The sequence below is a fragment of the Oncorhynchus kisutch genome, linkage group LG16, assembly GCF_002021735.2.
Source record: "Oncorhynchus kisutch isolate 150728-3 linkage group LG16, Okis_V2, whole genome shotgun sequence".
NCBI classification, from domain to species: Eukaryota; Metazoa; Chordata; class Actinopteri; order Salmoniformes; family Salmonidae; genus Oncorhynchus; species Oncorhynchus kisutch.
The window spans coordinates 13,126,276-13,143,701 of NC_034189.2; the positions used below are offsets into that span (position 1 = coordinate 13,126,276).

A 17,426-nucleotide genomic window follows, 5' to 3' on the forward strand; every position below is an offset into this window, starting at 1 on the left:
ATGTGACAGTTTTACTGTCAGTGTTAGCAGGTCAGTATAATGTGACCGTTTTACTGTCAGTATAATGTGACAGTTTTACTGTCAGTATAATGTGACAGTTTTACTGTCAGTATAATGTGACAGTTTTACTGTCAGTATAATGTGACAGCTTTACTGTCAGTGTAATGTGACAATTTTACTGTCAGTGTTAGCAGGTCAGTATAATGTGACCGTTTTACTGTCAGTATAATGTGACAGTTTTACTGTCAGTATAATGTGACAGTTTTACTGTCAGTATAATGTGACAGTTTTACTGTCAGTATAATGTGACAGTTTTACTGTCAGTATAAGTATAATTGACAGTTTTACTGTCAGTGTTAGCAGGTCAGTATAATGTGACAGTTTTACTGTCAGTATAAGCAGGTCAGTATAATGTGACAGTTTTACTGTCAGTGTTAGCAGGTCAGTATAGTGTGACAGTTTTACTGTCAGTGTTAGCAGGTCAGTATAATGTGACAGTTTTACTGTCAAATCAAATCAAATTTATTTATATAGCCCTTCGTACATCAGCTGATATCTCAAAGTGCTGTACAGAAACCCAGCCTAAAACCCCAAACAGCAAGCAATGCAGGTGTAGAAGCACGGTGGCTAGGAAAAACTCCCTAGAAAGGCCAATACCTAGGAAGAAACCTAGAGAGGAACCAGGCTATGTGGGGTGGCCAGTCCTCTTCTGGCTGTGCCGGGTGGAGATTATAACAGAACATGGCCAAGATGTTCAAATGTTCATAAATGACCAGCATGGTCGAATAATAATAAGGCAGAACAGTTGAAACTGGAGCAGCAGCACAGTCAGGTGGAAGTTGAAACTGGAGCAGCAGCATGGTCAGGTGGACTGGGGACAGCAAGGTGTCATCATGTCAGGTAGTCCTGGGGCATGGTCCTAGGGCTCAGGTCAGTTGAAACTGGAACAGCAGCATGGCCAGGTGGACTGGGGACAGCAAGGAGTCATCATGTCAGGTAGTCCTGGGGCATGGTCCTAGGGCTCAGGTCCTCCGAGAGAGAGAAAGAAAGAGAGAAGGAGAGAATTAGAGAACGCACACTTAGATTCACACAGGACACCGAATAGGACAGGAGAAGTACTCCAGATATAACAAACTGACCCCAGCCCCCCGACACATAAACTACTGCAGCATAAATACTGGAGGCTGAGACAGGAGGGGTCAGGAGACACTGTGGCCCCATCCGAGGACACCCCCGGACAGGGCCAAACAGGAAGGATATAACCCCACCCACTTTGCCAAAGCACAGCCCCCACACCACTAGAGGGATATCTTCAACCACCAACTTACCATCCTGAGACAAGGCTGAGTATAGCCCACAAAGATCTCCGCCACGGCACAACCCAAGGGGGGGGGGGGCGCCAACCCAGACAGGATGACCACAACAGTGAATCAACCCACTCAGGTGACGCACCCCCTCCAGGGACGGCATGAGAGAGCCCCAGCAAGCCAGTGACTCAGCCCCTGTAATAGGGTTAGAGGCAGAGAATCCCAGTGGAAAGAGGGGAACCCGGCCAGGCAGAGACAGCAAGGGCGGTTCGTTGCTCCAGAGCCTTTCCGTTCACCTTCCCACTCCTGGGCCAGACTACACTCAATCATATGAACCACTGAAGAGATGAGTCTTCAGTAAAGACTTAAAGGTTGAGACCGAGTTTGCGTCTCTGACATGGGTAGGCAGGCCGTTCCATAAAAATGGAGCTCTATAGGAGAAAGCCCTGCCTCCAGCTGTTTGCTTAGAAATTCTAGGGACAATTAGGAGGCCTGCGTCTTGTGACCGTAGCGTACGTGTAGGCAAAGTGGGTGGGGTTATATCCTTCCTGTTTGGCCCTGTCCGGGGGTGTCCTCGGATGGGGCCAGTGTCTCCTGACCCCTCCTGTCTCAGCCTCCAGTATTTATGCTGCAGTAGTTTATGTGTCGGGGGGCTGGGGTCAGTTTGTTATATCTGGAGTACTTCTCCTGTCCTATTCGGTGTCCTGTGTGAATCTAAGTGTGCGTTCTCTAATTCTCTCCTTCTCTCTTTCTTTCTCTCTCTCGGAGGACCTGAGCCCTAGGACCATGCCCCAGGACTACCTGACATGATGACTCCTTGCTGTCCCCAGTCCACCTGGCCATGCTGCTGCTCCAGTTTCAACTTCCACCTGACTGTGCTGCTGCTCTAGTTTCAACTGTTCTGCCTTATTATTATTCGACCATGCTGGTCATTTATGAACATTTGAACATCTTGGCCATGTTCTGTTATAATCTCCACCCGGCACAGCCAGAAGAGGACTGGCCACCCCACATAGCCTGGTTCCTCTATAGGTTTCTTCCTAGGTATTGGCCTTTCTAGGGAGTTTTTCCTAGCCACCGTGCTTCTACACCTGCATTGCTTGCTGTTTGGGGTTTTAGGCTGGGTTTCTGTACAGCACTTTGAGATATCAGCTGATGTACGAAGGGCTATATAAATAAATTTGATTTGATTTGATTTGATGTACGGCAGGACCAAATCAGAGAGATAGGTAGGAGCAAGCCCATGTAATGCTTTGTAGGTTAGCAGTAAAACCTTGAAATCAGCCCTTGCTTTGACAGGAAGCCAGTGTAGAGAGGCTAGCACTGGAGTAATATGATCAAATTGTTTGGTTCTAGTCAGGATTCTAGCAGCCGTATTTAGCACTAACTGAAGTTTATTTAGTGCTTTATCCGGGTAGCCGGAAAATAGAGCATTGCAGTAGTCTAACCTAGAAGTGACAAAAGCATGGATTAATTTTTCTGCATCATTTTTGGACAGAAAGTTTCTGATTTTTGCAATGTGACGTAGATGGAAAAAAGCTGTCCTCGAAATGGTCTTGATATGTTCTTCAAAAGAGAGATCAGGGTCCAGAGTAACGCCGAGGTCCTTCACAGTTTTATTTGAGACGACTGTACAACCATTAAGATTAATTGTCAGATTCAACAGAAGATCTCTTTGTTTCTTGGGACCTAGAACAAGCATCTCTGTTTTGTCCGAGTTTAATAGTAGAACGTTTGCAGCCATCCACTTCCTTATGTCTGAAACACATGCTTCTAGCGAGGGCAATTTTGGGGCTTCACCATGTTTCATTGAAATGTACAGCTGTGTGTCATCCGCATAGCAGTGAAAGTTTACATTATGTTTTCAAATAACATCCCCAAGAGGTAAAATATATAGTGAAAACAATAGTGGTCCTAAAACGGAACCTTGAGGAACACCGAAATTTACAGTTGATTTGTCAGAGGACAAACCATTCACAGAGACAAACTGATATCTTTCCGACAGATAAGATCTAAACCAGGCCAGAACATGTCCGTGTAGACCAATTTGGGTTTCCAATCTCTCCAAAAGAATGTGGTGATCGATGGTATCAAAAGCAGCACTAAGGTCTAGGAGCACGAGGACAGATGCAGAGCCTCGGTCCGATGCCATTAAAATGTCATTTACCACCTTCACAAGTGCCGTCTCAGTGCTATGATGGGGTCTAAAACCAGACTGAAGCATTTCGTATACATTGTTTGTCTTCAGGAAGGCAGTGAGTTGCTGCGCAACAGCCTTCTCTAAAATTTTTGAGAGGAATGGAAGATTCGATATAGGCCGATAGTTTTTTAAATATTTTCTGGGTCAAGGTTTGGCTTTTTCAAGAGAGGCTTTATTACTGCCACTTTTAGTGAGTTTGGTACACATCCAGTGGATAGAGAGCCGTTTATTATGTTCAACATAGGAGGGCCAAGCACAGGAAGCAGCTCTTTCAGTAGTTTAGTTGGAATAGGGTCCAGTATGCAGCTTGAAGGTTTAGAGGCCATGATTATTTTCATCATTGTGTCAAGAGATATAGTACTAAAACACTTGAGCGTCTCTCTTGATCCTAGGTCCTGGCAGAGATGTGCAGACTCAGGACAACTGAGGTTTGGAGGAATACGCAGGTTTAAAGAGGAGTCCGTAATTTGCTTTCTAATAATCATAATCTTTTCCTCAAAGAAGTTCATGAATTTATCACTGCTAAAGTGAAAGTCATCCTCTCTTGGGGAATGCTGCTTTTTAGTTAGCTTTGCGACAGTATCAAAAAGGAATTTCGGATTATTCTTATTTTCCTCAATTAAGTTAGAAAAATAGCATGATCGAGCAGCAGTAAGGGCTCTACGGTACTGCACGGTACCGTCCTTCCAAGCTAGTCGGAAGACTTCCAGTTTGGTGTGGCGCCATTTCCGTTCCAATTTTCTGGAAGCTTGCTTCAGAGCTCGGGTATTTTCTGTGTACCAGGGAGCTAGTTTCTTATGAGAAATGTTTTTAGTTTTTAGGGGTGCAACTGCATCTAGGGTATTGCGCAAGGTTAAATTGAGATCCTCAGTTAGGTGGTTAACTGATTTTTGTCCTCTGGCGTCCTTGGGTAGGCAGAGGGAGTCTGGAAGGGCATCAAGGAATCTTTGTGTTGTCTGTGAATTTATAGCACGACTTTTGATGTTCCTTGGTTGGGGTCTGAGCAGATTATTTGTTGCAATTGCAAACGTAATAAAACTGTCACTGTCAGTGTTAGCAGGTCAGTATAATGTGACAGTTTTACTGTCAGTGTTAGCAGGTCAGCATAATGTGACAGTTTTACTGTCAGTGTTAGCATACATATCATGCAAATAATTTGTTGTTGTGACAGCCAAGTGTGTGAATAACAATGTGTGACGCTGCTGAAAACGTTTATTGAAATGATATAAGTGTCAGTAGTTTGCTTAGGATGATGCCAAATCTAGTCTAATTACATGGGATTACTCTACTCGGGGGTGTGGTCACCTTAAATCAAGCCGGTATCAAAAATATTCTACACCGGTTAAAAAAAAATCTACACCGGTATCAATGTGAGTAGTTGAGGGTTAAAAAATGCAAAAATTCTCACATTTTTACTTTGCCACAAATAAGAGTATAGGATGAGCCAACAACATTATTTGGGTATGAGTTAACAGAATTTGAACTTTTAAAAGTAAGACTTTCACTGAACAGTTACTTTAAAAACCAACCAGACATTAAACAACATATTTGAAAAAACATTTGTGAACAATTCTTACTTTGTGAGTTCCCGTCCTTGGTCATGGCCCCAGCGTTGCCCGCCTGTTGACCATTGTTGGCACCCAGGTTAGACTGGAGCTGGGAGTAGGTCCTGGCAAACTGCTGCAGGGGGCAGATGACATTATGGTCTCCGACCACGTCATCCAGGGAGTCTCGGTTCTTCACTCCATTGTTCTCATCCAACCAGTCAGTGTACTGTAACACAAAACTTTATTCGACTGGTATTCAAACCGGGGACCTTGATACAACACAACTTTATTAGACTACTTGATTCACTAATCACATACATCCAGCAACCCTCAAGGTGCCGAGCCCGGCTTAACCCGGGTTTCTAACCAGCAACCTTTTGGCTACAGGTCCACCTCCTTATCCTGCTGGTCCGCCTACCTGCAGCACCACAGCCTCCTGGCTGATTTCGTTGGCGTGCGGGACACTCAGCTTCCCGCTCTCCAGGAAGTCCTCACGGGAGAACAATGACTTGTTGTCCTATGGAGGGCCAATGAAAGATTAGGGTGCAATTGTATTAGTGTCATTGGAACGCACACACACAGACAAAATATTATAATATGCACTAAAACAAACAGTAGGTGTACTGGCATACATGATTGGTCCTTTAAACCTTCTGTATGTAACATATTGTATGTATATTGTTCCCTATGTAACATATTGTATGTAAGTATATTGTTCTGTATGTAACATATTGTATGTATATTGTTCCCTATGTAACATATTGTATGTAAGTATATTGTTCCCTATGTAACATATTGTATGTAAGTATATTGTTCCCTATGTAACATATTGTATGTATATTGTTCCCTATGAAACATATTGTATGTAAGTATATTGTTCCCTATGTAACATATTGTTCCCTATGTAACATATTGTATGTATGTATATTGTTCCCTATGTAACATATTGTATGTATGTATATTGTTCCCTATGTAACATATTGTATGTATGTATATTGTTCCCTATGTAACATATTGTATGTATGTGTATTGTTCCCTATGTAACATATTGTATGTATGTGTATTGTTCCCTACGTAACATATTGTATGTGTATTGTTCCCTACGTAACATATTGTATGTGTATTGTTCCCTACGTAACATATTGTATGTGTATTGTTCCCTACGTAACATATTGTATGTATGTATATTGTTCCCTATGTAACATATTGTATGTATGTATATTGTTCCCTATGTAACACATTGTATGTATGTATATTGTTCCCTATGTAACATAATTGTATGTATGTATATTGTTCCCTATGTAACATATTGTATGTATATTGTTCCCTATGTAACACATTGTATGTATGTATATTGTTCCCTATGTAACATATTGTATGTATATTGTTCCCTACGTAACATATTGTATGTATATTGTTCCCTACGTAACATATTGTATGTATATTGTTCCCTATGTAACATATTGTATGTATATTGTTCCCTATGTAACATATTGTATGTATGTATATTGTTCCCTATGTAACATATTGTATGTATGTATATTGTTCCCTATGTAACATATTGTATGTGTATTGTTTCCTATGTAACATATTGTATGTATATTGTTCCCTATGTAACATATTGTATGTGTATTGTTCCCTACGTAACATATTGTATGTATATTGTTCCCTACGTAACATATTGTATGTATATTGTTCCCTACGTAACATATTGTACGTGTATTGTTCCCTATGTAACATATTGTATGTATATTGTTCCCTATGTAACATATTGTATGTATGTATATTGTTCCCTATGTAACATATTGTATGTATATTGTTCCCTATGTAACATATTGTATGTATGTATATTGTTCCCTATGTAACATATTGTATGTATGTATATTGTTCCCTATGTAACATATTGTATGTATGTATATTGTTCCCTATGTAACATATTGTATGTATATTGTTCCCTATGTAACATATTGTATGTATATTGTTCCCTATGTAACATATTGTATGTATATTGTTCCCTATGTAACACATTGTAACATATTGTATGTATATTGTTCCCTATGTAACATATTGTATGTATATTGTTCCCTATGTAACACATTGTATGTATGTATGTATATTGTTCCCTATGTAACATATTGTATGTATGTATATTGTTCCCTATGTAACATATTGTATGTATGTATATTGTTCCCTATGTAACATATTGTATGTATGTGTATTGTTCCCTATGTAACATATTGTATGTATGTGTATTGTTCCCTATGTAACATATTGTATGTATGTGTATTGTTCCCTATGTAACATATTGTATGTATGTGTATTGTTCCCTATGTAACATATTGTATGTGTATTGTTCCCTATGTAACATATTGTATGTGTATTGTTCCCTATGTAACATATTGTATGTGTATTGTTCCCTATGTAACATATTGTATGTGTATTGTTCCCTATGTAACATATTGTATGTGTATTGTTCCCTATGTAACATATTGTATGTGTATTGTTCCCTATGTAACATATTGTATGTATATTGTATGTATGTAACATATTGTTCCCTATGTAACATATTGTTCCCTATGTAACATATTGTATGTATATTGTTCCCTATGTAACATATTGTTCCCTATGTAACATATTGTATGTATATTGTTCCCTATGTAACATATTGTATGTATGTATATTGTTCCCTATGTAACATATTGTATGTTACATATTGTTCCCTATGTAACATATTGCATGTATGCATATTGTTCCCTATGTAACATATTGTATGTATGTATATTGTTCCCTATGTAACATATTGTATGTTACATATTGTTCCCTATGTAACATATTGCATGTATGCATATTGTTCCCTATGTAACATATTGTATGTATGTATATTGTTCCCTATGTAACATATTGTATGTATGTATATTGTTCTGTATGTAACATATTGTATGTATGTATATTGTTCCCTATGTAACATATTGTATGTATGTATATTGTTCCCTATGTAACATATTGTATGTATATTGTTCCCTATGTAACATATTGTTCCCTATGTAAACATATTGTATGTATATTGTTCCCTATGTAACATATTGTTCCCTATGTAACATATTGTATGTATATTGTTCCCTATGTAACATATTGTATTTATATTGTTCCCTATGTAACATATTGTTCCCTATGTAACATATTGTATGTATATTGTTCCCTATGTAACATATTGTATGTGTATTGTTCCCTATGTAACATATTGTATGTATGTATATTGTTCCCTATGTAACATATTGTATGTATGCATATTGTTCCCTATGTAACATATTGTATGTATGCATATTGTTCCCTATGTAACATATTGTATGTATGTATATTGTTCTGTATGTAACATATTGTATGTATATTGTTCCCCATGTAACATATTGTATGTATGTATATTGTTCCCTATGTAACATATTGTATGTATATTGTTCCCTATGTAACATATTGTTCCCTATGTAACATATTGTATGTATATTGTTCCCTATGTAACATATTGTTCCCTATGTAACATATTGTATGTATATTGTTCCCTATGTAACATATTGTATGTATGTATATTGTTCCCTATGTAACATATTGTATGTATGTATATTGTTCCCTATGTAACATATTGTATGTATATTGTTCCCTACGTAACATATTGTATGTATGTATATTGTTCCCTACGTAACATATTGTATGTATATTGTTCCCTATGTAACATATTGTATGTATGTATATTGTTCCCTATGTAACATATTGTATGTGTATTGTTTCCCTATGTAACATATTGTATGTGTATTGTTTCCCTATGTAACATATTGTATGTGTATTGTTTCCTATGTAACATATTGTATGTATATTGTTCCCTATGTAACATATTGTATGTATATTGTTCCCTACGTAACATATTGTATGTGTATTGTTCCCTATGTAACATATTGTATGTATATTGTATGTATGTAACATATTGTATGTATGTATATTGTTCCGTATGTAACATATTGTATGTGTATTGTTCCCTATGTAACATATTGTATGTATATTGTTCCCTACGTAACATATTGTATGTGTATTGTTCCCTATGTAACATATTGTATGTATATTGTATGTATGTAACATATTGTATGTATGTATATTGTTCCGTATGTAACATATTGTATGTGTATTGTTCCCTATGTAACATATTGTATGTGTATTGTTCCCTACGTAACATATTGTATGTATGTATATTGTTCCCTATGTAACATATTGTATGTATGTATATTGTTCCCTATGTAACATATTGTATGTATGTATATTGTTCCCTATGTAACATATTGTATGTATGTGTATTGTTCCCTATGTAACATATTGTATGTGTATTGTTCCCTATGTAACACATTGTATGTGTATTGTTCCCTATGTAACATATTGTATGTGTATTGTTCCCTATGTAACATATTGTATGTGTATTGTTCCCTATGTAACATATTGTATGTGTATTGTTCCCTATGTAACATATTGTATGTGTATTGTTCCCTATGTAACATATTGTATGTATATTGTATGTATGTAACATATTGTATGTATATTGTTCCCTATGTAACATATTGTATGTGTATTGTTCCCTATGTAACATATTGTATGTATGTATATTGTTCCCTATGTAACATATTGTATGTATATTGTTCCCTATGTAACATATTGTTCCCTATGTAACATATTGTATGTATATTGTTCCCTATGTAACATATTGTTCCCTATGTAACATATTGTATGTATATTGTTCCCTGTGTAACATATTGTATGTATATTGTTCCCTATGTAAACATATTGTATGTATATTGTTCCCTATGTAACATATTGTTCCCTATGTAACATATTGTATGTATATTGTTCCCTATGTAACATATTGTATGTGTATTGTTCCCTATGTAACATATTGTATGTATGTATATTGTTCCCTATGTAACATATTGTTCCCTATGTAACATATTGTATGTATATTGTTCCCTATGTAACATATTGTATGTATATTGTTCCCTATGTAACATATTGTATGTATGCATATTGTTCCCTATGTAACATATTGTATGTATGTATATTGTTCCCTATGTAACATATTGTATGTATGTATATTGTTCCCTATGTAACATATTGTATGTATGTATATTGTTCTGTATGTAACATATTGTATGTATGTAACATATTGTATGTATGTATATTGTTCCCTATGTAACATATTGTTCCCTATGTAACATATTGTATGTATGTGTATTGTTCCCTATGTAACATATTGTATGTATGTATATTGTTCTGTATGTAACATATTGTATGTATGTATATTGTTCCCTATGTAACATATTGTTCCCTATGTAACATATTGTATGTATGTGTATTGTTCCCTATGTAACATATTGTATGTATGTGTATTGTTCCCTATGTAACATATTGTATGTGTATTGTTCCCTATGTAACATATTGTATGTATATTGTTCCCTATGTAACATATTGTATGTATATTGTTCCCTATGTAACATATTGTAATGTATGTATATTGTATGTATGTAACATATTGTATGTATGTGTATTGTTCCCTATGTAACATTTGTATGTATGTGTATTGTTCCCTATGTAACATATTGTATGTGTATTGTTCCCTATGTAACATATTGTATGTATATTGTTCCCTATGTAACATCTTGTATGTATGTATATTGTTCCCTATGTAAAATATTGTATGTATGCATATTGTTCCCCTATGTAACATATTGTATGTATATTGTTCCCTATGTAACATATTGTATGTATATTGTTCCCTATGTAACATATTGTATGTATATTGTTCCCTATGTAACATATTGTATGTATATTGTTCCCTATGTAACATATTGTATGTATATTGTATGTATGTAAACATATTATATGTATATGTTCCCTATGTACATATTGTAGTATGTATATTGTTCCCTATGTAACATATTGTCATGTATGTAATATTGTTTCCCTATGTTAACATGAGTGGTATGTATGTATATTGTTCCCTATGTACACATATGTATGTATTATATTGTTCCCTATGTAACATATTGTATGTATGTATATTGTTCCCTATGTAACATATTGTATGTATGTATATTTTCCCTATGTAACATATTGTATGTATGTATATTGTTCCCTATGTAACATATTGTATGTATGTATATTGTTCCCTATGTAACATATTGTATGTATGTATATTGTATGTATGTAACATATTGTATGTATGTATATTGTATGTATGTAACATATTGTATGTATGTATATTGTATGTATGTAACATATTGTATGTATATTGTTCCTAGGTAACATATTGTTATGCTGTAATTGTTCCTTACCTATGGGTAACATATTGTATGTATGTATATTGTTCCCTATGTAAATATTGTATGTATGCATATTGTTCCCTATGTAACATATTGTATGTATGTATATTGTTCCCTATGTAACATATTGTATGTATGCATATTGTTCCCTATGTAACATATTGTATGTATGTATATTGTTCCCTATGTAACATATTGTATGTATATTGTATGTATGTAGCATATATATGTATATGGTTCCTATGTAACATATTATATGTATATTGTTCCCTATGGTAACATATTGTATGTATATGTAATGTATTTAACATATTATAGGTATATTGTTCCCTATGTAACATATTGTATGTATATTGTATGTATGTAACATATTGTATGTATGTATGTATACTTGTTCCCTATGTAACATTTGTATGTATATTGTTCCCTATGTAACATATTGTAGTATATTGTATGTATGTAACATATTGTATGTATTTGTATGTATGTAACATATTGTATGTATGTATGTATATTGTTCCCTTTGTAACATATTGTATGTATGTATGTTATATTGTTCCCTATGTAACATATTGTATGTATGTATGTATATTGTTCCCTATGTAACATATTGTATGTATGTATGTATATTTTCCCTATGTACATATTGTATGTATGTATGTATATGTTCCCTATGTACATATTGTATGTATGTATGTATATTGTTCCCTATGTAACATATTGTAGTGTATGTATATTGTTCCCTATGTAACATATTGTATGTATGTATATTGTTCCCTATGTAACATATTGTATGTATGTATAGTTGTTCCCTATGTAACATATTGTATGTATGTATATTGTTCCCTATGTAACATATTGTATGTATGTATATTGTTCCCTATGTAACATATTGTATGTATGTATATTGTTCCCTATGTAACATATTGTATGTATGTATATTGTTCCCTATGTAACATATTGTATGTATGTATATTGTTCCCTATGTAACAATATTGTATGTATGTATATTGTTCCCTATGTAACATATTGTATGTATGTATATTGTTCCCTATGTAACAGATTGTATGTATGTATATTGTTCCTATCGTAACATATTGTATGTATGATTTGTTCCCTATGTAACATATTTGTATGTATATTGTTCCCTATGTAACATATTGTATGTATGTATATTGTTCCCTATGTAACATATTGTATGTATGTATATTGTTCCCTATGTAACATATTGTATGTATGTATATTGTTCCTATGTAACATATTGTATGTATGTATATTGTATCGTATGTAACATATTGTAGTGTGTATTGTTCCCTATGTAACTATTGTATGTGTATTGTGTCCCTATGTACAGATTGTATGTATGTATATTGTTCCCTATGTAAATATTGTATGTATGCATATTGTTCCCTATGTAAATATTGTATGTATGTATATTGTTCCCTATGTAACATATTGTATGTATATTGTTTCCCTATGTAACATATTGTCTGTATATTGTTTATGTACCATATTGTAGGTATATTGTTAGTATGTAACATATTATATGTATAGTTGTTCCCTATGTAACATATTATATGTTATATTGTTCCCTATGTAACATATTGTATTATATTGTATGTATGTAACATATTATATGTATATTGGTTCCCTATGTAACATATTGTATGTATATTGTTCCCTATGTAACATATTGTATGTATATTGTATGTATGTAACATATTATATGTATATTGTATGTATGTAACATATTGTATGTATATTGTTCCCTATGAAACATCTTGTATGTGTATTGTTCCCTATGTAACATATTGTATGTATGTATATTGTTCCCTGTGTAAAATATTGTATGTATGCATATTGTTCCCTATGTAACATATTGTATGTATATTGTTCCCTATGTAACATATTGTATGTATATTGTTCCCTATGTAACATATTGTATGTATATTGTTCCCTATGTAACATATTGTATGTATATTGTATGTATGTAACATATTATATGTATATTGTTCCCTATGTAACATATTGTATGTATGTATATTGTTCCCTATGTAACATATTGTATGTATGTATATTGTTCCCTATGTAACATATTGTATGTATGTATATTGTTCCCTATGTAACATATTGTATGTATGTATATTGTTCCCTATGTAACATATTGTATGTGTATTGTTTCCTATGTAACATATTGTATGTATATTGTTCCTATGTAACATATTGTATGTGTATTGTTTCTCTATGTAACATATTGTATGTATATTGTTCCCTACGTAACATATTGTATGTATATTGTTCCCTACGGTAACATATTGTACGTGTATTGTTCCCTATGTAACATATTGTATTGTATATTGTTCCCTATGTAACATATTGTATGTATGTATATTGTTCCCTATGTAACATATTGTATGTATATTGTTCCCTATGTAACATATTGTATGTATGTATATTGTTCCCTATGTAACATATTGTATGTATGTATATTGTTCCCTATGTAACATATTGTATGTATGTATATTGTTCCCTATGTAACATATTGTATGTATATTGTTCCCTATGTACATATTGTATGTATATTGTTCCCTATGTAACATATTGTATGTATATTGTTCCCTATGTAACACATTGTAACATATGTATGTATATGTTCCCTAGGTAAACATATTGTATGTATATTGTTCCCTATGTACAGCATTTGGTAATGTATGTATGATTGTTCCCTATGTAAACATATTGTATGTATGTATATTGTTCCCTATGTAACATATTGTATGTATGTATATTGTTCCCTATGTAACATATTGTATGTATGTGTATTGTTCCCTATGTAACATATTGTATGTATGTGTATTGTTCCCTATGTAACATATTGTATGTATGTGTATTGTTCCCTATGTAAACATATTGTATGTATGTGTATTGTTCCCTATGTAACATATTGTATGTGTATTGTTCCCTATGTAACATATTGTATGTGTATTGTTCCCTATGTAACATATTGTATGTGTATTGTTCCCTATGTAACATATTGTATGTGTATTGTTCCCTATGTAACATATTGTATGTGTATTGTTCCCTATGTAACATATTGTATGTGTATTGTTCCCTATGTAACATTTGTATGTGTATTGTTCCCTATGTAAATATTGTATGGTATATTGTATGTATGTAACATATTGTTCCCTATGTAACATATTGTTCCCTATGTAACATATTGTATGTATATTGTTCCCTATGTAACATATTGTTCCCTATGTAACATATTGTATGTATATTGTTCCCTATGTAACATATTGTATGTATGTATATTGTTCCCTATGTAACATATTGTATGTTACATATTGTTCCCTATGTAACATATTGCATGTATGCATATTGTTCCCTATGTAACATATTGTATGTATGTATATTGTCCCTATGTAACATATTGTATGTTACATATTGTTCCCTATGTAACATATTGCATGTATGCATATTGTTCCCTATGTAACATATTGTATGTATGTATATTGTTCCCTATGTAACATATTGTATGTATGTATATTGTTCTGTATGTAACATTTGTATGTATGTATATTGTTCCCTATGTAACATATTGTATGTATGTATATTGTTCCCTATGTAACATATTGTATGTATATTGTTCCCTATGTAACATATTGTTCCCTATGTAACATATTGTATGTATATTGTTCCCTATGTACATATTGTTCCCTATGTAACATATTGTATGTATATTGTTCCCTATGTAACATATTGTATTGATATTGTTCCCTATGTAACATATTGTTCCCTATGTAACATATTGTATGTATATTGTTCCCTATGTAACATATTGTATGTGTATTGTTCCCTATGTAACATATTGTATGTATGTATATTGTTCCCTATGTAACATATTGTATGTATGCATATTGTTCCCTATGTAACATATTGTATGTATGCATATTGTTCCCTATGTAACATATTGTATGTATGTATATTGTTCTGTATGTAACATATTGTATGTATATTGTTCCCCATGTAACATATTGTATGTATGTATATTGTTCCCTATGTAACATATTGTATGTATATTGTTCCTATGTAACATATTGTTCCCTATGTAACATATTGTATGTATATTGTTCCCTATGTAACATATTGTTCCCTATGTAACATATTGTATGTATATTGTTCCCTATGTAACATATTGTATGTATGTATTTGTTCCTATGTAACATATTGTATGTATGTATATTGTTCCCTATGTAACATATTGTATGTATATTGTTCCCTACGTACATATTGTATGTATGTATATTGTTCCCTACGTAACATATTGTATGTATATTGTTCCCTATGTAACATATTGTATGTATGTATATTGTTCCCTATGTAACATATTGTATGTGTATTGTTTCCCTATGTAACATATTGTATGTGTATTGTTTCCCTATGTAACATATTGTATGTGTATTGTTTCCTATGTAACATATTGTATGTATATTGTTCCCTATGTAACATATTGTATGTATATTGTTCCCTACGTAACATATTGTATGTGTATTGTTCCCTATGTAACATATTGTATGTATATTGTATGTATGTAACATATTGTATGTATGTATATTGTTCCGTATGTAACATATTGTATGTGTATTGTTCCCTATGTAACATATTGTATGTATATTGTTCCCTACGTAACATATTGTATGTGTATTGTTCCCTATGTAACATATTGTATGTATATTGTATGTATGTAACATATTGTATGTATGTATATTGTTCCGTATGTAACATATTGTATGTGTATTGTTCCCTATGTAACATATTGTATGTGTATTGTTCCCTACGTAACATATTGTATGTATGTATATTGTTCCCTATGTAACATATTGTATGTATGTATATTGTTCCCTATGTAACATATTGTATGTATGTATATTGTTCCCTATGTAACATATTGTATGTATGTGTATTGTTCCCTATGTAACATATTGTATGTGTATTGTTCCCTATGTAACACATTGTATGTGTATTGTTCCCTATGTAACATATTGTATGTGTATTGTTCCCTATGTAACATATTGTATGTGTATTGTTCCCTATGTAACATATTGTATGTGTATTGTTCCCTATGTAACATATTGTATGTATATTGTATGTATGTAACATATTGTATGTATATTGTTCCCTATGTAACATATTGTATGTGTATTGTTCCCTATGTAACATATTGTATGTATGTATATTGTTCCCTATGTAACATATTGTATGTATATTGTTCCCTATGTAACATATTGTTCCCTATGTAACATATTGTATGTATATTGTTCCCTATGTAACATATTGTTCCCTATGTAACATATTGTATGTATATTGTTCCCTGTGTAACATATTGTATGTATATTGTTCCCTATGTAACATATTGTATGTATATTGTTCCCTATGTAACATATTGTTCCCTATGTAACATATTGTATGTATATTGTTCCCTATGTAACATATTGTATGTGTATTGTTCCCTATGTAACATATTGTATGTATGTATATTGTTCCCTATGTAACATATTGTTCCCTATGTAACATATTGTATGTATATTGTTCCCTATGTAACATATTGTATGTATATTGTTCCCTATGTAACATATTGTATGTATGCATATTGTTCCCTATGTAACATATTGTATGTATGTATATTGTTCCCTATGTAACATATTGTATGTATGTATATTGTTCCCTATGTAACATATTGTATGTATGTATATTGTTCTGTATGTAACATATTGTATGTATGTAACATTGTATGTATGTATATTGTTCCCTATGTAACATATTGTTCCCTATGTAACATATTGTATGTATGTGTATTGTTCCCTATGTAACATATTGTATGTATGTATATTGTTCTGTATGTAACATATTGTATGTATGTATATTGTTCCCTATGTAACATATTGTTCCCTATGTAACATATTGTATGTATGTGTATTGTTCCCTATGTAACATATTGTATGTATGTGTATTGTTC

General features: G+C 33.1%; 1 pseudogene; it reads right to left on the minus strand.

Annotated features, from left to right (window-relative positions):
- Positions 1 to 17,426, minus strand: part of LOC109884898 (acetylcholinesterase-like) — a 56,638-nt pseudogene that overhangs the window by 16,352 nt on the left and 22,860 nt on the right.